This window comes from Pelmatolapia mariae, unplaced genomic scaffold, assembly GCF_036321145.2.
Source record: "Pelmatolapia mariae isolate MD_Pm_ZW unplaced genomic scaffold, Pm_UMD_F_2 NODE_ptg000619l+_length_34512_cov_1, whole genome shotgun sequence".
In the NCBI taxonomy this organism is placed as follows: domain Eukaryota; kingdom Metazoa; phylum Chordata; class Actinopteri; order Cichliformes; family Cichlidae; genus Pelmatolapia; species Pelmatolapia mariae.
Genome location: NW_027052302.1, coordinates 1 through 17,039, shown reverse-complemented (window position 1 = coordinate 17,039; position 17,039 = coordinate 1). Strand labels below are relative to the sequence as shown.

Below are 17,039 nucleotides of genomic sequence, written 5' to 3'. Positions count from 1 at the left end.
GTGACTCAGATATGACTGATTATAGATGAGGACCAAAGAAGGTTTTTACTGAGATTTGAACTGACTTAGCTTAGCCTGTGTTTTAGCCACATGCTAAACAAACACATGTTCAGAAACTAGAAGATGTTACCTTTCAGATGAAGTCTCACACATGAACTTTGCTCCTACAGTTCATCTGCTGAAGCTTTTACATTTGGCTGGAAATCAAATAAAAACCAAAACAGCCACAAACATCAGACATGCTAACACTGTAACATTATTGGATGGAGCCCACTGAGACTGAACCACCATCATGAGTCTGACCTCTGACCTTTGACCTGTATCTACAGCACTGACCTCTGACTTTCAGCTCCACTTTTTTCTCCATCAGGATGTTTCCCTCCCTGCTGTAGGCGGTGCAGGTGTAGGTGGAGTTGTCTCCATCTGTGGGGTATTTCAGGGTCAGACTGAGGTCTCCAGGTTCCAGTAAGTTTCTCTTCATCTTTGTTCGGTTCTTGTATTTATCGTCCTGTTCTTCAGGCTGGTCAGAGCCGTTCTCATACACGTGGACCTTCCTGTTGTTTGCATCCTTCCACTCCACTTTAGCCTCTTTAGGCAGACAAACTGTGGTTTTGCAGATCAGCTGGACAGACTCCACCCCTGAATCCACCCCCACCCAGGGGACTGAAAGGAAAACAAAGCACAACATGAGCTGTAGTAACATTTGTATTAATCATCTGATGGCCTCCTATAAATCCTTTTCTTAGACAATATAAGAAAAACACTGTAAACATATTCACTGATATGCAGATGAAACCCAGCTTTATTAATCTATGATAAACTATTATGAGCATGTCTTAAAGACAACGGCCTGGATGACCTCCAGTTTTTTTTTAATTCATACACAACTGAGATTCTTGTACTCGACCCTAAAAACTTCAGAAACATGGTGACTCATCAATGACTGACAAAAAGGAGGAACATTTACTGAAGCTGCTGCAACATTTACTGTCAGCACATGTTTCCATGTCAGCCTGCTGTTTACCACCACAGAAGAAGAACAGCTTGTACACATGCAGCCTCTGTGTCAGATCAATGCAGTGAAGCACACACACTGTTTAGTAAAGTCATGTTGTGGAGCTGTTTCACTGATCAATGACTGAGTCTGAAGGAGGTTTTCTGACTTCTGGAACAAACCTGGAAGTTTCTCTTCAGCTCTCTGTATCAGCTGTTTGTAACTCTCAACTCTTTCAGCTTCTGGAACGAGTTTGTGCGAGCCGCAGTCAAGGAGCCACCAGAGGACACCTGCTAACCATCGGCATTATGGGTAGTGTAGTAGGAGACACTCACCTGACATGAAATAGTGCCGGAAATGAAATAAAAGACCTCCAGAAACCACAAGAAGAACCAGGAGAACCAGGAGAGCTTTGGCCCAGGATGGAAACCGTTCTGTGGAGGAACACAAAGAACAACATGACCTTTGACCTCTGACTGAATGAAATATTTTTTACTGAATATACTTCAAGCCAAGATACTTTTAGTCAAAATATGTTTTCAGCAGTAAAATAATAAAGTTTTATCTGAGTGATAAAACCGAGTGATCCGAGTGTTTGTTGCTGACCTTTGACCTGCACCTGTACGTCTCCCAGTCTCATGTAGCCATATCTAAGGTCTGTGACGGAGCACGTGTAGGTGGCGCTGTCAGACAGTTGGAGGTCAATCAGGGTCAGGTTGAGGTCTCCAGTTTCCAGAGCGTCAGTCTTCATGGATGTTCGGCCGCTGTAACGCTGGTTTTGATCTTTCAGTTCGGCTCCTTGAAGCTGATGCTGGTGGACGGTTGGAGGACTAAGGTCGGAGCGACTCCACACCACTGTGGGGTTGTCTAGTAGTACAGTGTCTAACTGACATGGCAGGATGAATGAGTCCCCCTCATACAGCTCCACAGCTAAGGCATGCTGGGAATCTGAGGACACACAGACAGAGACTCAATGATACCCTTCGAGGTAAAGATACACCAGGTAGATATTTGTGTTTTTTCTTTTCTTTACTTTCTGTACAGTCTCTCACTTCTTATTTATTATTTTTAGACTCTTTACTTTTGTGTGAATCTGCATGCTCCATGCATGTGTAAAAGGTGTATTAAAAAGAACATTTATATTTCACCAACGATCCATCCTGTGGTGTTATTTTCATTTGTCAGTCTTGTTTATGGACATGCATGTGTATTTAGATTTATTTTCTGTTTTTATATTTTGGGAGCTTTTATTTTCTTTGGGTGACCTCTGACTTCCCACAGAGTCACTTCCTGTTCCGGTTACAGAGCGATTAAACACAGTTAAAGTAATCGAAGTCAATCAAACAATGTTTGTTCCACCTATGCATTTTGTCTCACACTGTTACTATATGGTCACGATGCAGTGCATCTTAATTTGTTATATATATTTATATGTATATTTCAGTATTTTAGCAGCTTGATTTATAATGAGGTTTTGTTGTGATGTCACACCTCAGTCTGCTAGAGCCCCTGCTGGGGAGAGGTGTGCATGCAGACGTCCGGTCATATGAAGTTGCTGCACTGAATTTGTTTTATTGAACAGTTTTGAGAGAATAAAACTGCCTCAGCTGGCAAAGCGAGAGTTGACTTGTTGCATCATTCGCATAACAAAACTCAGAGAACACAGCAATCAGAGTGTCAGGCCAGACCGCTACACCTGTCCCTCTGCAGCACCAAGTTTCCTTTGGTCACATATGAAATGTGAGTCAGAGCTTCAGCTACACAACAACACACACAGCAGCTGATTGTAACATGAGCTCATCTGAAAGCCACCAAGAAGAATCCAGTGATTTGAAAGTTGCAGCTTTGGATTGTTAGTTTGATCTGAATCAGAATCCAGTATTTGATGGAAATCTCCTCCTGCTGCACTTCAACACATTAAAGAGAGAGAGATGATGATGAGAGCAGAGAGAGGAAGGTGTTACTTACCGTGCAGGAGGATCACAACACCACAAACATCTTCATGTTCCTGTCAAACTCAGAGACTCTTTAAAAGCCCTTCAGGACATCAGCTCACAGCAGCTCTCACTTTCCTCTGCTGATCATCTACTGACACTCTCACACTGCTCACACTGTCACAGAGTTCAGCTTCACACTTTGTTAAAGCACATCTGTGGAATGAAGTCCGGCCGGCCACAGATCACTTCTGAGGAAAGAGGAGGACGTCGGCTTTCCTCCTAGTTTCACGCCCGAGCACTCCGGTTGGAGGCGGCTGCTGCGGCCTCACCCTGACACGCACAAAGCTCCACCTTCAGTCCTGACACTGAAACATCCACTGTAGCTACAATGATGCAGATGTGACCCTCAGCAGCTGGATTTCCTCTCCATAGATGTGTTTCCATGCAGATCATGGACATAAAGCAGCTCCACGATGAAGAGTGTGAAAGAACTTCTTCCACTACAGTATTCATTACAGCACTGTGGCACTCCACAAACCCGCACACTGTCTCAATCCCTGTTTCCAGTTTGACTGAGAGAAGGTCTGAAGCTCAGCCAATCACAGGACAGGAAGTGATCAGCTGACACAGTGATTTGAAGCTGTCAGGGTGAGGCTGCTTCATGCAGGTGTGAAACTATGAGGAAGCTGAACGCCTCCTCTTTCCTCAGAAGTGGATTATTTTCCTTTAATCTACACGCATTTAGGAATTACAGTGGAACCCCGACTTACGAATACCCCGTTTCACGGAAAAATTCAAGTTACGAAGGCACTGAACGGCAATATTTCTGCCCGTGTTACGGCAAAATGCCCGAGTAACGAAATCCACTGCCTCTGATTGGCTGAGCCTACATTGCCCACAATGCCTTCCGAATCATTCATGATGATTTCAGTATTTCTTCCCATGACAAAGAAATACGTCTTGAACGTATATATGACACATTCATATTTCACTAGTGTTGTAACATCACATCCTGTAAGCATAGTCTGCCTGTGTCATTTCTCTGGAAATGAACATTTCCAGCCAGTATAGGTAATTCATGGCTGGAGAGAGTTGGTCGTCATATACAGTCTGTATAAGTGTGGTTAATATAATAAACACTTGTAAGGAGATGATTAGTAATAAGCAGAGCCAGTGAGAGTGAGTGGAAGAAAGTGAGTGACTCAAGTGTGTCATATGGTTTGTCATCTGTTTTTGAGTGTGGGGGAGAGCTAGAATTTTTAAAGCTAAGTTAGGAATATTTATAATGTAATTTCCAAAACTTGCATATGATCTTCAAGTTGTAGTAGATCTGCTATCACACAGCAGCTGGAGCAGTCTCAAATGGAGGTTAGTTCACTACTGCCACCTGTGGCCAAGTGCCATAGCCTACTACTAGATTAACTTGTGACACATCCGCAGTAGAGGCTGAGTGGCTGCACTTACATCTGGTGCATTCAAATCGACCCACAAACACGTTGAAAGAAGCAATGCCAGCAATGTGGGTTGTCAAGGCTAAAACCAATCATTAAGCAAAGTTAATTAAACAGTGTGAGAAAACCTTGTGAAGACTTACAGGAAACATTTGATGTCTGTCATTGCCAACAAAGGGTATTTAACAAAGTATTTTGATGAACTTTTGTTATTGACCAAATACTTATTTTCCACCATAATTTGCAAATAAATAAATCAGACAATGTGATTTTCTGGGTTTGTTTTAAACTCATTTTGTCTCTCATAGTTGAGGTACACCTATGATGAAAAGTCTCATCTTTTTAACCCGCAAAGTTGGTGGCTGACTAAATACTTTTTTGCCCCACTGTAAGTTGGAGCCCCCAGGTTTTGAGAGGAAGGGCTAAATGTATATTTCTTATTTGCATACTCAGGCTTTTAATGATTAAAAGAAACACTGGATGATGTTTAAAAGGTAAAATGCCTGTGTTCGTTTGGTGCGTTCTCCTAAGGGGGCAGGCTGATGGTCTATAACACCCAGTAACTGACCAAAGGAGGGCGACAGCTGATTTAGCACTGACTTGAGCACAGGACTCCACTCCAATTAAGAGGGAAAAGCTGAAAGACTGAGCATCACACTGCAGGGGAAGCTGTGGGATAGCAGGCTGAATGAAACACGTTATTTTGATTCACATGTAAAATACGTGTGAAATGAGGGACTGTTAGGGTTGAAAATGATTAAATAAAGCTGTTTTATTATTTTTATATAGAGAATGCAATGTGCTCATGAATCAGTTGGCGCTCCATGCTTTGAGGGTCAAAAACGTCATACAGGGCTATGACTGATAGAGAATTGATGTAGAAGCACAGAGGGTCTTTTTGCTACATGCTTACATCACACCAGATAACGGTTAGAAGGATATTTCTGGGCCAAAGGGAGTCCAAACAGAATCTCCCGAACTAGATAAATAGAATCAGTATCAGGATCATATTAAATAATCAGGCTAGGCAGAGAGTTTGTTTTTGTCTCTGTCATTCTAGAAAAGGAGCAGATAACGAGGGACGTGAGCATAAGAAGGAGGCTCGAAGGGAGACAACAGGACGGCCACATCGGTTCCAAAAGATGATAGTCCTAATAATGTGTTATTGTTGGGGTATAAAACTGTACATGTAAAACTGTATGATTCAGGGTCATCCTGTCTGTGAACACAGATTGCTGCGCTCGTTTTGGGCTCACGGGGGTTAGTGACCTTGTTATCTGAAACTGTAGCTGTTTTTTAATGTGAGCATGCTCCAGTGCAGCAGCTACACCAGTACAACAGGTCAACTTTAAAACTGAAGAACAATGACAGAGACAGAGACAGTCCCCAAACCCTCAGGTGTACTTCACCTCAGCCATCACAGGCATGCAGGCCCACACACTGTGATTGGATGGTTGGAACACATGCAGACTTTGATTGGCTGTTCTCTTTTTTGAGCTGAAAAAGAAGTCTCATAGTAAAAACAAAACCAAAACAGGAGTAACAGAAAGAAATTGGGGAAATATTTTGACAACTTTTATTTTTCATTTGTTTCATCACTTATACAAATATCTTTTCTTACAGAGAGGAGACATTTAAAAAAAAATCATAAATCCGATATATATTGCACACACACATGCCTTGTTTAGGACGACAAAGCATCATATCCACATAGTGTTTTTAATACAACAACAATCCAGCTTTATTATCTGTCACATACAGTATCATACAGAGTACAACATGCAGTGAAATGTTCTTGTGTCTGTGTTGTGGACAGGCTGCAGACGTAGCCGAGCCATTCCAGGGCCTTTTGGTTTTTAGCATGAAGGGTCTAACCAGGACCCTTACTGGATACTGGATGGGAATCGAACTTGCGACTCCCGCTCCAAACATGTGTAGTCTTACCACTACACATCTTTTTTGTTTTTTAAACAAACATTCTGTTTGTGTGTTTTCTCAAACAGCAGACATTAAGATGTTTATGGTTTTCAGAAAATCAGCTACAGCTATCCAGATAAAAACGGACACATGAAGATGAGGTCACTGTAAAAAAACACACAAACATAAAAGAAAATCATGTGCACACCTTTAATGGAGATTGTCTGATCAAAAATTGAGCAGCCTGTTGTGCAGCATAAGCGTTATTCCATGAATTAACCACATTCTGTGGATGTTGGCTGCGCTGGACATCAGGAAATCAGAAACAGGAACGTTATAAATGCTAAAAAAACAAACAAAACCCCCCAAAATTCAATGCCAGGATAAACTGAGGTATTTGGGCTCCCATGAAGCTTCCAGAGAAACCTCTTAACCTTTACTTTAAAATGCTCCGTTGCATCTGAAACGTCCCCCATCACACAGGCTCCACCCACCTGACACAAACCGAGAGATAAATCAAACCACAGCATTTTTTCAGGCATTATTTTAACCCTAAAAACCTGAAATGTGTGGCCTCATTTGTGTTTGTGATCAACCAGGCATCACAGTTGTTTGGTGTGTGTGTGTGTGTGTGTGTGTGTGTGTGTGTGTGTGTGTGTGTGTGTGTGTGTGTGTGTGTGTGTGTGTGTGTGTCCTCCTCAGGGTTCAGCAGGATAAAGAGAGTCACTCATTGTAGCTGTCAGTCCGTCAGCTTTAGCTCAGGAAACGTTTCTGTCTCAGTTTCTCTGTGTTGTGAGTTTTGCAGAGGAGACGGTGGTGAGACAAAAGCTGAAGAATGAAGTTTGTTAACAGGAAGGGAAGAAGAGAGAGGAGGATCCAGTGATGCAGGAAGGTGGAGGTTAAAAAAAAATCTCCAAAAATGTAAAAGAATTCAGATAAACAGCAACCTGAGCGCTGATTAAATCCATGGTTTGGGGTTAAAATGGTGTTTCTGCTGAGACAGACGGCAGACAGAGGGGTGATGGGAGCCATGTCTCTCAGTCAGCAATGAAAGTCAGTTATCAGACTGACCACCAGTGATCAGGACATCTTCTTTAGTATGGCGACAGCCTGAAAAACAAAGCAACAGAAAACAGTGATTAGCACTGACGACGTGTTTGTGCAGCAGTGTGTTTGACAGCAAGGAGCCGTGACCGTCACACATACTGTGCTATCAGCTGGTTCACAGTGTGAGATGTTCAAATATGTGATAAACACGATAAAGTGTAACATGATCCAGCTACAGTCTCACAGCCACCCTCTGCCTCGTGTTTCTGGAGCTGTGCTAGCGCAGTTTCTGTTTAGAAGCTTAGAGGTGAAAGGTCAGAGAGCGAACTGCTGCTAATGCTAAAGCTTCCATTTTCAGCATCGCTGCAAACAAGTTATTATAGAAGGATCACCTTCAATCTGCAGCACAAAGATGCTAATCAGCTTCATCTGCATGTGCCAGCTGAGACTGTGTGAAGCTTCCAGACAGATGTGTGTGAAACCCACCAGAGTGTGGACCCTCAGTCTGACACAGCAGAGTCAGAGCTACTGTCAGCAGCAGTGTTTGTGGCGCTGTGACACTTTTGATGCAAACATGTTTTCAGACAGAAAAAGAAAGGAGCTCAGAAAAGTGAAAGAGGAGGAGTATCTTAACTGCTCCTCTGGGCTGCACTTCGATGGAACCAGTTCTTTCACTGGGAATGTGAAAAGGCCCGGTGACAGAAACACTGGCTATGTGGTCTGGACACAGCAGCACAGAGATTTCACTGATCTCAAGTTCTTCCTCCAGCAGCAAAAGAAAGGACGACCATCAAAAACCATCCCTCACCAGGAGCGACATGTCGTAAGAATCTCAGAATAAACAGACGTCTGAGCAGCAGAGTGATCCATGGTTTCACACACAGCAGCTCAAATATGAGCTCAGGTGAAACATACTGAAGATAAACCTGCGTGCAACATCAAACTGATGCTCCCATCAGATCCCCTCCAGATCTCACTGTGGCTAAGACCCCCCACTCCCACACGTTTCCACTGTGTCCTTCTGAAACATCTAAGACCTTGATGGTGAAGCGAGATCGATCAACTGCAGACCAGACAACAAACGACGGAGGCTCCAGAAAAGTGCAATCAAACGATGAGTTTATTAGCACAAAAAAGAGAGATCTCAACATACAGCTTCTGACAAAAACATGTGACAAAGTACATGTGAAGAACATTTTAAGGCACTGGGGTACACGCCCCCCCACGGCGCATTGGGGTATCCGCCCTGTAATGGAGACCAGGGGTTCCATTACCTTGTTTGCATTGTTAGTAATTAATTGATGGGTTGGGAATTTAAATTAGTATAATAAAGGAAAAACACATTAGTTCTTATGAATTTTTTTTATTAGGTTATTTGACATACAATTAAATTGACAGCTTGTAACGGTGATGAGACAGTGGGACTGGCCATCCTACCTGTGTCAAAGAAGAGCCAAAGTTAGAGCTGCTTACAGTTAATCATTTGTCAATAACCTAAATCTATGCGAAATGTGAACTTGTAAAGGTACTCACTTGTCTGGGTTGCTTCTTGCAGGATGTGGAGCAAAAGATTGGAAGTGGCTCAATCACCTGTTTAAGAGCTCTTGGAGCAAACCAGTGTGCCAGGTTAGGGAGTATGGTTAAAGTGGGTTTTAATTTATATAGTAATGGGTGTAGCTTATGTTATTGGTTTGTTTATAGTAAGTGTTGGAAATATGTATATGTTTGTGATGTGCTTTAATGTTATTGTATGTTTGTGTGTGTGGGGGGTTATGTTTGCATTTCGATTAGTTTAACCCCCATACTTGGGCTATTCCCGAATGCTCACCTGAAAAGGTAGAGTATAAAAGGAAGCCATTTTGTTTAGTTGAGGTTAGTGTGTTTTGTGCTGTCGTCATGCTCCTTCTTTAATAAAGTGGATGTATTTTACTCCAGTCTCGCATCATATTATTGGACGGAACCTATGACCGCCGGCCAAACTGACACGCCCTTTAGTCATCCGTTTCCAAATAGCTAAAAAGCAGCCGGTTACCGAAGGGTCAGAGACACTCGCCTTTTAAGGTAACAAACTTCAAGCTGCAGGGTCTCTAAAATCTAATAATGGACCCTCGTCATTAATCACTAAGCAAACATGTTTGCAAGCTGTCTCAGAAAGAGAGCAGAAGACACTTGGGCCTTCGCTCAGGCCTGCTACTAGATTAATATGTGTAATGCAAGCCTGCATGCAATAGCTTAAAAACCCTTTTGGACGGTGTTACGGGTTGGAAATTGAGGATGAGAGTAAAACAATGATAGTCCAGAAGAGGTCGGTCAAACAATTGATTTTAATGCACGCAGCGTGGAGAGGTGCAAACTGCAAAACAGTTGTACATCTCTCCCCAAAATACACTCTAGATTGCTTTTATAACATCAGGGTATTGTAACGCCCCTTCTTGCGTTTACAAGCACATAATTTGCATGTACAGAACATTCATGTATTTTAAAAATTAAATGTAACATAGAGGTTCCTCCTTGTGGCATACTCTTCCGAATATGGTGATGACCTAAGGCCTTTGAGGTCACCATGGACTGGACATCCTTCTGTCACCTGTAACTCGGCAAACTCAAATACCACAAGAAGCTGAATACATTCAGGCCTTTGCTCAGCTACTATTTTACTGTAACAATATACTCAGCATATGAGTTATGATACATATATTTAACTCAATCATTTTAAAGTAGTCATAACTGCACCTGTAATAAACATGTTAATATTTGATTATGATAACCCCTATAATATAAAATTATAACATAATGCCAAGCAGCTTCAATAAACACTTTGATGATAATAATTAATGCAATGATAAGATGATGGTTATGTAAAATAATCCCTGTAATTCCACAATTCCCTCTTTTGACGTCTTCCAAAGACGTCACTACACCATTCCCAGGTCCACTACCTTCGCTCTAACCCTCTCTCTGCTACACCTTACTAACCTACTGTGTTCATCTAAGGTTCCTGTCATTATTCAAAGTTGGTTCACAATATCATATCAGGCAAAATCACAAACCCTACTGCCACGTCTGCTTTGTTAAGCTCTTCAGTTAGACTCTGTACCGGTTTGCCAATCTGTGTGTACATGCCTCTACACTTTTAATGTCTAAATTCACATGTGTATGTATGTGCACTTGTATGTCAATCTACATCTATCAGTCAATCATTTTTCAGATATAAGGCGTTAATGTGAGAAATGTTTCCTGACTATTAACTCCTGATACTGGATGGACTTTCCTGTTTGCCCAACCTCTTAGGTTTGGCCTTTTACACTTTTACTAAAGAAATTTTAACAGAGCCCAAAGAGATTTTTATTTTGCTCCTGTGCTTGACAGGATAAGGGAAGTTGTTTTTTGTTTTGTTTTGAAATTTCACAGTTTCAAAGTATGTGGAGAATTCAATACACATTTCTTGGCTAATTATTTTTTTTTTTTTAAATTATATATTTTCTATATTTTGAAACTCTTGAGGTGCCAATTAAAATAACTATGAAAACTCCCCATATGTACATATATATATGTATATTAAGCGCATATGTACACTTAAACACACACTCAATCGTTTCGCTTTCACTTGTTTAAAATACTCGTCCAGTCTCAGCACACACCAACAGCAGATCTCTTCATGAGACCATCTTCAGGTGCATTTTCTAACTTGGTCCTCCTGACTTGAGTTCTTGTTTTTTCTACAGTTTTTCTATGGAAATCAACCCACTTTTCCACAGTTTAAACATAGGTTACTCACATTTCTAGCCTGATTGTTTCCCAATAAAAGTGAAATCAAACATTGCATTTGATTTCACTTATGTATTATCATGTTCTGGGCTCTATCCATTATATTAACTTTCTTCAATCTCAATACTCTTTATGTGTGTGAGCAACGCTTTTAGTTTTATTAAACACAGAGTAAAATACACACCATCCCCCTGTCAGCCTAAATCTCGGCTAAAAAGCACACTTCAAAGTTTTCTATCTGGATTTACGCCTCTTTTGGCCTCAAGCATATACATAACATGCAAAAGTTACTGTTAATGCCCGTTAGACAAGTTTCCATTATCTACAACATTTTGTTTCACCCGGCTCACCTTCACACATTTCCTGTTCACTTATTGCATATTTATCTTTAACACCTTTTACCTCAGTAGTTGCTAAGCAGAAACAAAGCAACCTGTGGTCCACCTTTACCCTGTAAAATAAACCCCTGTCATATTTGTGTCCGTAAGCATGTTTTGCATTAATTCATTACACCCCACGCCATTCCTGCAAGTTAGGAGCTGTAAGGTTGAAAGCTACATCAAGTCCAGGCCTTTGGCCTGGCCTATATATAAATCATGTATGTTTGTAAGCGTGCATGCAATTAACCTGCTATGTTCTCATCTTCCCTCAACATGTATCACCTGGACACTCTCACCAGTGAAGCTTAAAACCCTTTTGGACGGAACATCAACTCTAAACAAGCACAGTTACGCATTGTGTATAAAATGAACTCAACCTGTAAATAGAGACATCACTGTTATGACAAACATAAAATAATACTGTACAACACGTTATTAATACAGTCATCCTAAGGCAGATTATATGATAGCAATAAAAAATCTCTAAATCCCCAATCCCAACAGGTTCTGCTTTTAAATCTTCCCTGACTTTCCCTTCAAGTTCTGCTGTCTTAGTACAATAATTAGCTCCTCCTAATCCCATTAAATCTGCCATATTGATTCCTTCATGTGTAAATGTCAGATTTCGAGCATCTAAAACTTTACTCAGTCTCTGTTGTGCTAATGATGTCATAGTGAACGCCTGCAAGTTCACATAAGCCACCAGTCTTCCGCCACCAGTTAGGGCTTGCTGTCAGGTTCCTGGACACTGTAAACAATTCAACCAGAAACTTGCCTTAACATATCCATTCATGTTAACCTGTACTTTCGTCCGACTCCTGCATCTGGAGAATTGGTCCGGGTCTGCTTTACTCCTGAAAATAACAAACTAAGACATTTTCATTATTATCACGGGTGCCTAAACGACCCATTTCTCTTTTTCTAGTCAAAAATACCAATTATGTCATGTATGTAAGCGTGTTCTTCCTTGCGTTATGTGGTCATGTAAATGCAGTGTAAGCTGTTTTCTTCATTGCATGCCAGGTGATCATCTTAATTAAGTGTAAGCAGTTTCTTCATTGCATGAGTGTAAGCTGCTTCTTCATTGCATCCTTATGTATTCATTGCATTTTCATGTATTCATATTTAATTTATGCATCTTTTCGCTGAGCTCAACATTCAATCTCACTTCTGAATCGTTTCGAAAATAATCTCACATGTAACAATTTGTATATGTGTGTTTTCTATTCATTAATATAATTGTAAGTTATTTTGGTTATCTTTACCTTTTGTATTGTTTACCTCTTTGTTGTGATGTGGTGGACATCCCTAAACTATCACGAGTTCAGGGTTCAATTTCAATCCAATCATCTCCTATCTTCTCGCAGTCAAACTCGTCCAGCTTCATCTCTCACTGGTCCTTTTCATTCAGTGTCCTGTTCGGGCTTCAGAGCCCCAGCAAACACAGTGTGTTTCTTCTCTGTTTTGATCTTTCAGTACTTCCTCTTCCTTCAGTCTTATTTTCATTTGCTGTGATTTCTTCTCCATCCATCTTTTCAGTCTTTTCTTCCAAAATTGCTCCAAGCTTGGCAAATATGACAGTCAGTGCCTTCAAGCAGACATATCACGCTGTTCTTCACCAGCATGCATGTTGCATCTCGTGCTTTCTGTCATGCTGCTGGACTCATCAGTCGTTGTCAGTGTTACTGCTTTCGCCTGCACTGTCTTTTAGCTTCCGTTACTTCTTCACGTCCACGATGTTCTATCGGTCTTCATCAGGAAATCGACTGTCCTTTGCGTTTCTTCTCGGGGTCAAGGACAAAGTGAGAGCTCAAGCTGCACAATTTCGAGCCAAAGACTGGCTTATTTTCTCCCAATTCTTTTAATCTACTTTTCTGCTGCTGAACTCAAGGTTCCAATGTTGAGAGAGTCCACCTGTATTGGCACACTAAAGCATATAATTAGTATCATATTCATTGTTTATCTTAAAACCTCCCTTTTGCTTCATCTGCCCAGAGTTAACTCTCTCTCTCTACTCTGGGTGCACACTTGTCACCGTGAGCTTCCCTTTTATGGGCATGCATTTCCTGTCCCAGACACACACACGGTTTCCTGTTTCTACAGCTTCTGCAGAGACTTCCTTTAATTTCACAGTCTACAAATAATCAGTAATTCTACTAAATCTTTATCTAAAAACAATATGCCTTCATTTCACTCACACACATTTAAATAGCGCTCTTTCACACATCAGGACAACTAACACTTCTCCACACACATCACCATTCTTTAGGTCAGTTTTGTAGCATCAGTCACACAATAATTTCTTGAGTGGGTGTACTAAGTGCATATACTTATGTGTTTTCAATCAGAAAAATAAACTCAACCTCTCATAACATCACTCAAAGTCAAATATCTTCATAGACCCCAAAGTAAGCATATTATTTCCCTAGTCAAAAGTCAAACCGTTACTCACACAGTAATTTTTAATCTAACAGCCTTTGTGTTTTGAAACTAAAAACAGGAAGGAACAGCGCCCAATTTAAACTGCGCATGTTGTCACTCAACAACACACACACATAAAATGTAACTGTATCTATTATCTCAAACTTAAACAAAACCCATCTAAAAATCCTAAAACATCTTACTTCGACACCCCAAAACACACATCGCTTACAGACATCTTTATTAATTAAATTATCTCAAATTCAATTTCAGTTCTCAGAACCCAGGTAACGGTCTTAAGTATCAACAGTTTATGTATCCTATCTCAAAACCCTGCAAAAGTCATACAGTCATGGCAAGAAATAAAACTTTACTTACAATATTGTCATAAACAAATCCAGCGTCTTAAATACATGCATCAGCAATGTGTAGCAGTCTCTATTAACTTCCTCATACTCTATGCACCTCTCAGCTGCCTTATTTGCATTTTCACACACACACACAGTCTAAAAATAGTACCAGCCTGACTCACAGACTCCTCTGACACACAATTTTACCCAGACGTCTTTATAATTACAACTGCAGTATTAGGCCTGACATTTTAAACCTACACAATTTCGACAAATTTAAATTAACCCTCCAAGGGACAAACTCCAAGTTTTTTATCGTCAATCCCAGTATCAGTTCCAAACTGTATCTGGTCTAATTCCTAAAGTTCCTAAGTCAATTTAAAAGCGTCCAACGCCCAAGCTCCAAGCTTTGCTACCCAAAAAAGTGCAAACACCGTTCCAAACGGCATACTGATCCAATCAGTAGCTATTCTGGACCGTCCCCAGTTGTCCACGATTGCCAATCGAACTATCCCTTCCAAAGGAAAATCCTGAGCGTCCCCAGGAAATTGGGAGCGTCACCTCCGAACAATGCACTTCCTAGCAGTCCAACTGCCGTTCTACAGAAATTTGTGATACTTTTGAAACAACAATCAACACCTCATAACAAGTGTATGACTGTCACAGGTCCAACCTTATAACCAATTGGGAGTGTAACCCCCAAAACGCCCAATTACCTATTATTCTAAATCCTCTTTATTCTTTGCTTAGCAGTCCAACTGCTTTAAATTCTCTCTACTTAGCAGTCCAACTGCATTTAAATCCTCGTAGCAGTCCAACTGCTTTTCCTTTAATCAGTACTGTCACTTAACCTTACATTATCATTACTTCAACTTCAATTCTCATGAGATTTTCACCAAAATCAAAACAGACCTTTACCAGTAATTTTCAGTGAGTAGACTTTCAATTTTGTCAGAACCAATTCAGCACTGTTTGGAAATAATTCAACAGGTAGTGCCTTACCTTTGAATAAGCCGGCTTATGTCCACTCACTTCGACCACTGACTCGTGTCTGCCTGTTTGAGCACCTTGGACCCTCTCGGTCTCAACCTCCAACTCTCTCTACTCAACCCCGGCCAATGCACCAAATGTTACGGGTTGGAAATTGAGGATGAGAGTAAAACAATGATAGTCCAGAAGAGGTCGGTCAAACAATTGATTTTAATGCACGCAGCGTGGAGAGGTGCAAACTGCAAAACAGTTGTACATCTCTACCCAAAATACACTCTAGATTGCTTTTATAACATCAGGGTATTATAACGCCCCTTCTTGCGTTTACAAGCACATAATTTGCATGTACAGAACATCCATGTATTTTAAGAATTAAATGCAAACACAGAAGTTCCTCCTTGTGGCATACTCTTCCGAATATGGTGATGACCTAAGGCCTTTGAGGTCACCATGGACTGGACATCCTTCTGTCACCTGTAACTCGGCAAACTCAAATACCACAAGAAGCTGAATACATTCAGGCCTTTGCTCAGCTACTATTTTACTGTAACAATATACTCAGCATATGAGTTATGATACATATATTTAACTCAATCATTTTAAAGTAGTTATAACTGCACCTGTAATAAACATGTTAATATTTGATTATGATAACCCCTATAATATAAATTATAACATAATGCCAGCAGCTTCAATAAACACTTTGATGAAATGATAATTAATGCAATGATAAGATGATGGTTATGTAAAATAATCCCTGTAATTCCACAACGGAACATCAACTCTAAACAAGCACAGTTATGCATTGTGTATAAAACAATCATAAGTCAACCTGTGAATAGAAAGGTTAATGTAATAACAAACATAATAAATGCAATATGAACCCTATAAGAAATATTCCTGTAAAGATAATACTGTAAAACATCTTATTAATGCAGTCATCATAAGGCAGATTATATTATGGCAATAAAGGAATCATTTAATCCCAACAATGGTCATGTGACCACAGAAGTATTCAGGGAGTCGGCATTTCTCAGACTAAACATCAGCGAACAAACAAAGAAAATAAGTTTTGGTTTAATCGCTGAATCTTATCACAGAATCTCGGCTCCATTTATCTCTATTGTTTGGTGAGGGCGCACCAAACATCAGCTTCCAAAGAATTTACTGCCTCCTAAAAACTGTTTCAAAAAAAAGAAAAAAACAGGAGAAAAAATCAGGGACAAAGCTGAGGTCAAAGGTCAGAGATAAGAATAGAATAGAATAGAATAGAATAGAATAGAATAGAATAGAACAGAATATTATTTATTGTCATTGTCATAAGTACAATGAAATTGAGAGATGTCTCTGATCAATGCAACATTCACGAAAATAAATACTTAAAAAACTATGTTGTAAATACTAAAAACTATGTTGTAAATACTGTAGAAAATAAAATAAAATACAATCTTCTCATACAGTAAATGCACCCAAGTAATCCAGGCCTAATCCCACATACAGTCATTCGACATACGTCCTAGTTGATATATCACTCAACAATCAAACACTCAGTCAATTATGTTAGCGTATCCAACAAGACATGTTTAAACATTCCAACAGCAGGGCATAAATAACAGCAGGGGCAGTGAATGTCATCTACTTTTAGTAGCATTGAGACAGGATATTGCAATTGGGTAGAAACTGTGTTTGAGTCTGTTAGTCCTTGTGTATATTGTTCTATACCGTTTACCAGAGGGCAACAGTTCGAACATGGAGTGTCCAGGGTGAGAAATGTCTTTTATAAT

The 17,039-nt window shown here is 40.3% G+C and overlaps 1 long non-coding RNA gene across 1 annotated transcript; it reads right to left on the bottom strand.

Moving 5' to 3' along the window:
* Positions 1 to 582: 582 nt before the first annotated feature.
* LOC134623395 (uncharacterized) lies at positions 583 to 1,612 on the bottom strand. Its single transcript, XR_010093311.1, has 3 exons — positions 1,601 to 1,612; positions 1,330 to 1,428; positions 583 to 663 (listed from the first exon to the last, which is right to left on the bottom strand). It is a non-coding gene; the product is annotated as an uncharacterized LOC134623395 (long non-coding RNA).
* Positions 1,613 to 17,039: the final 15,427 nt, after the last annotated feature.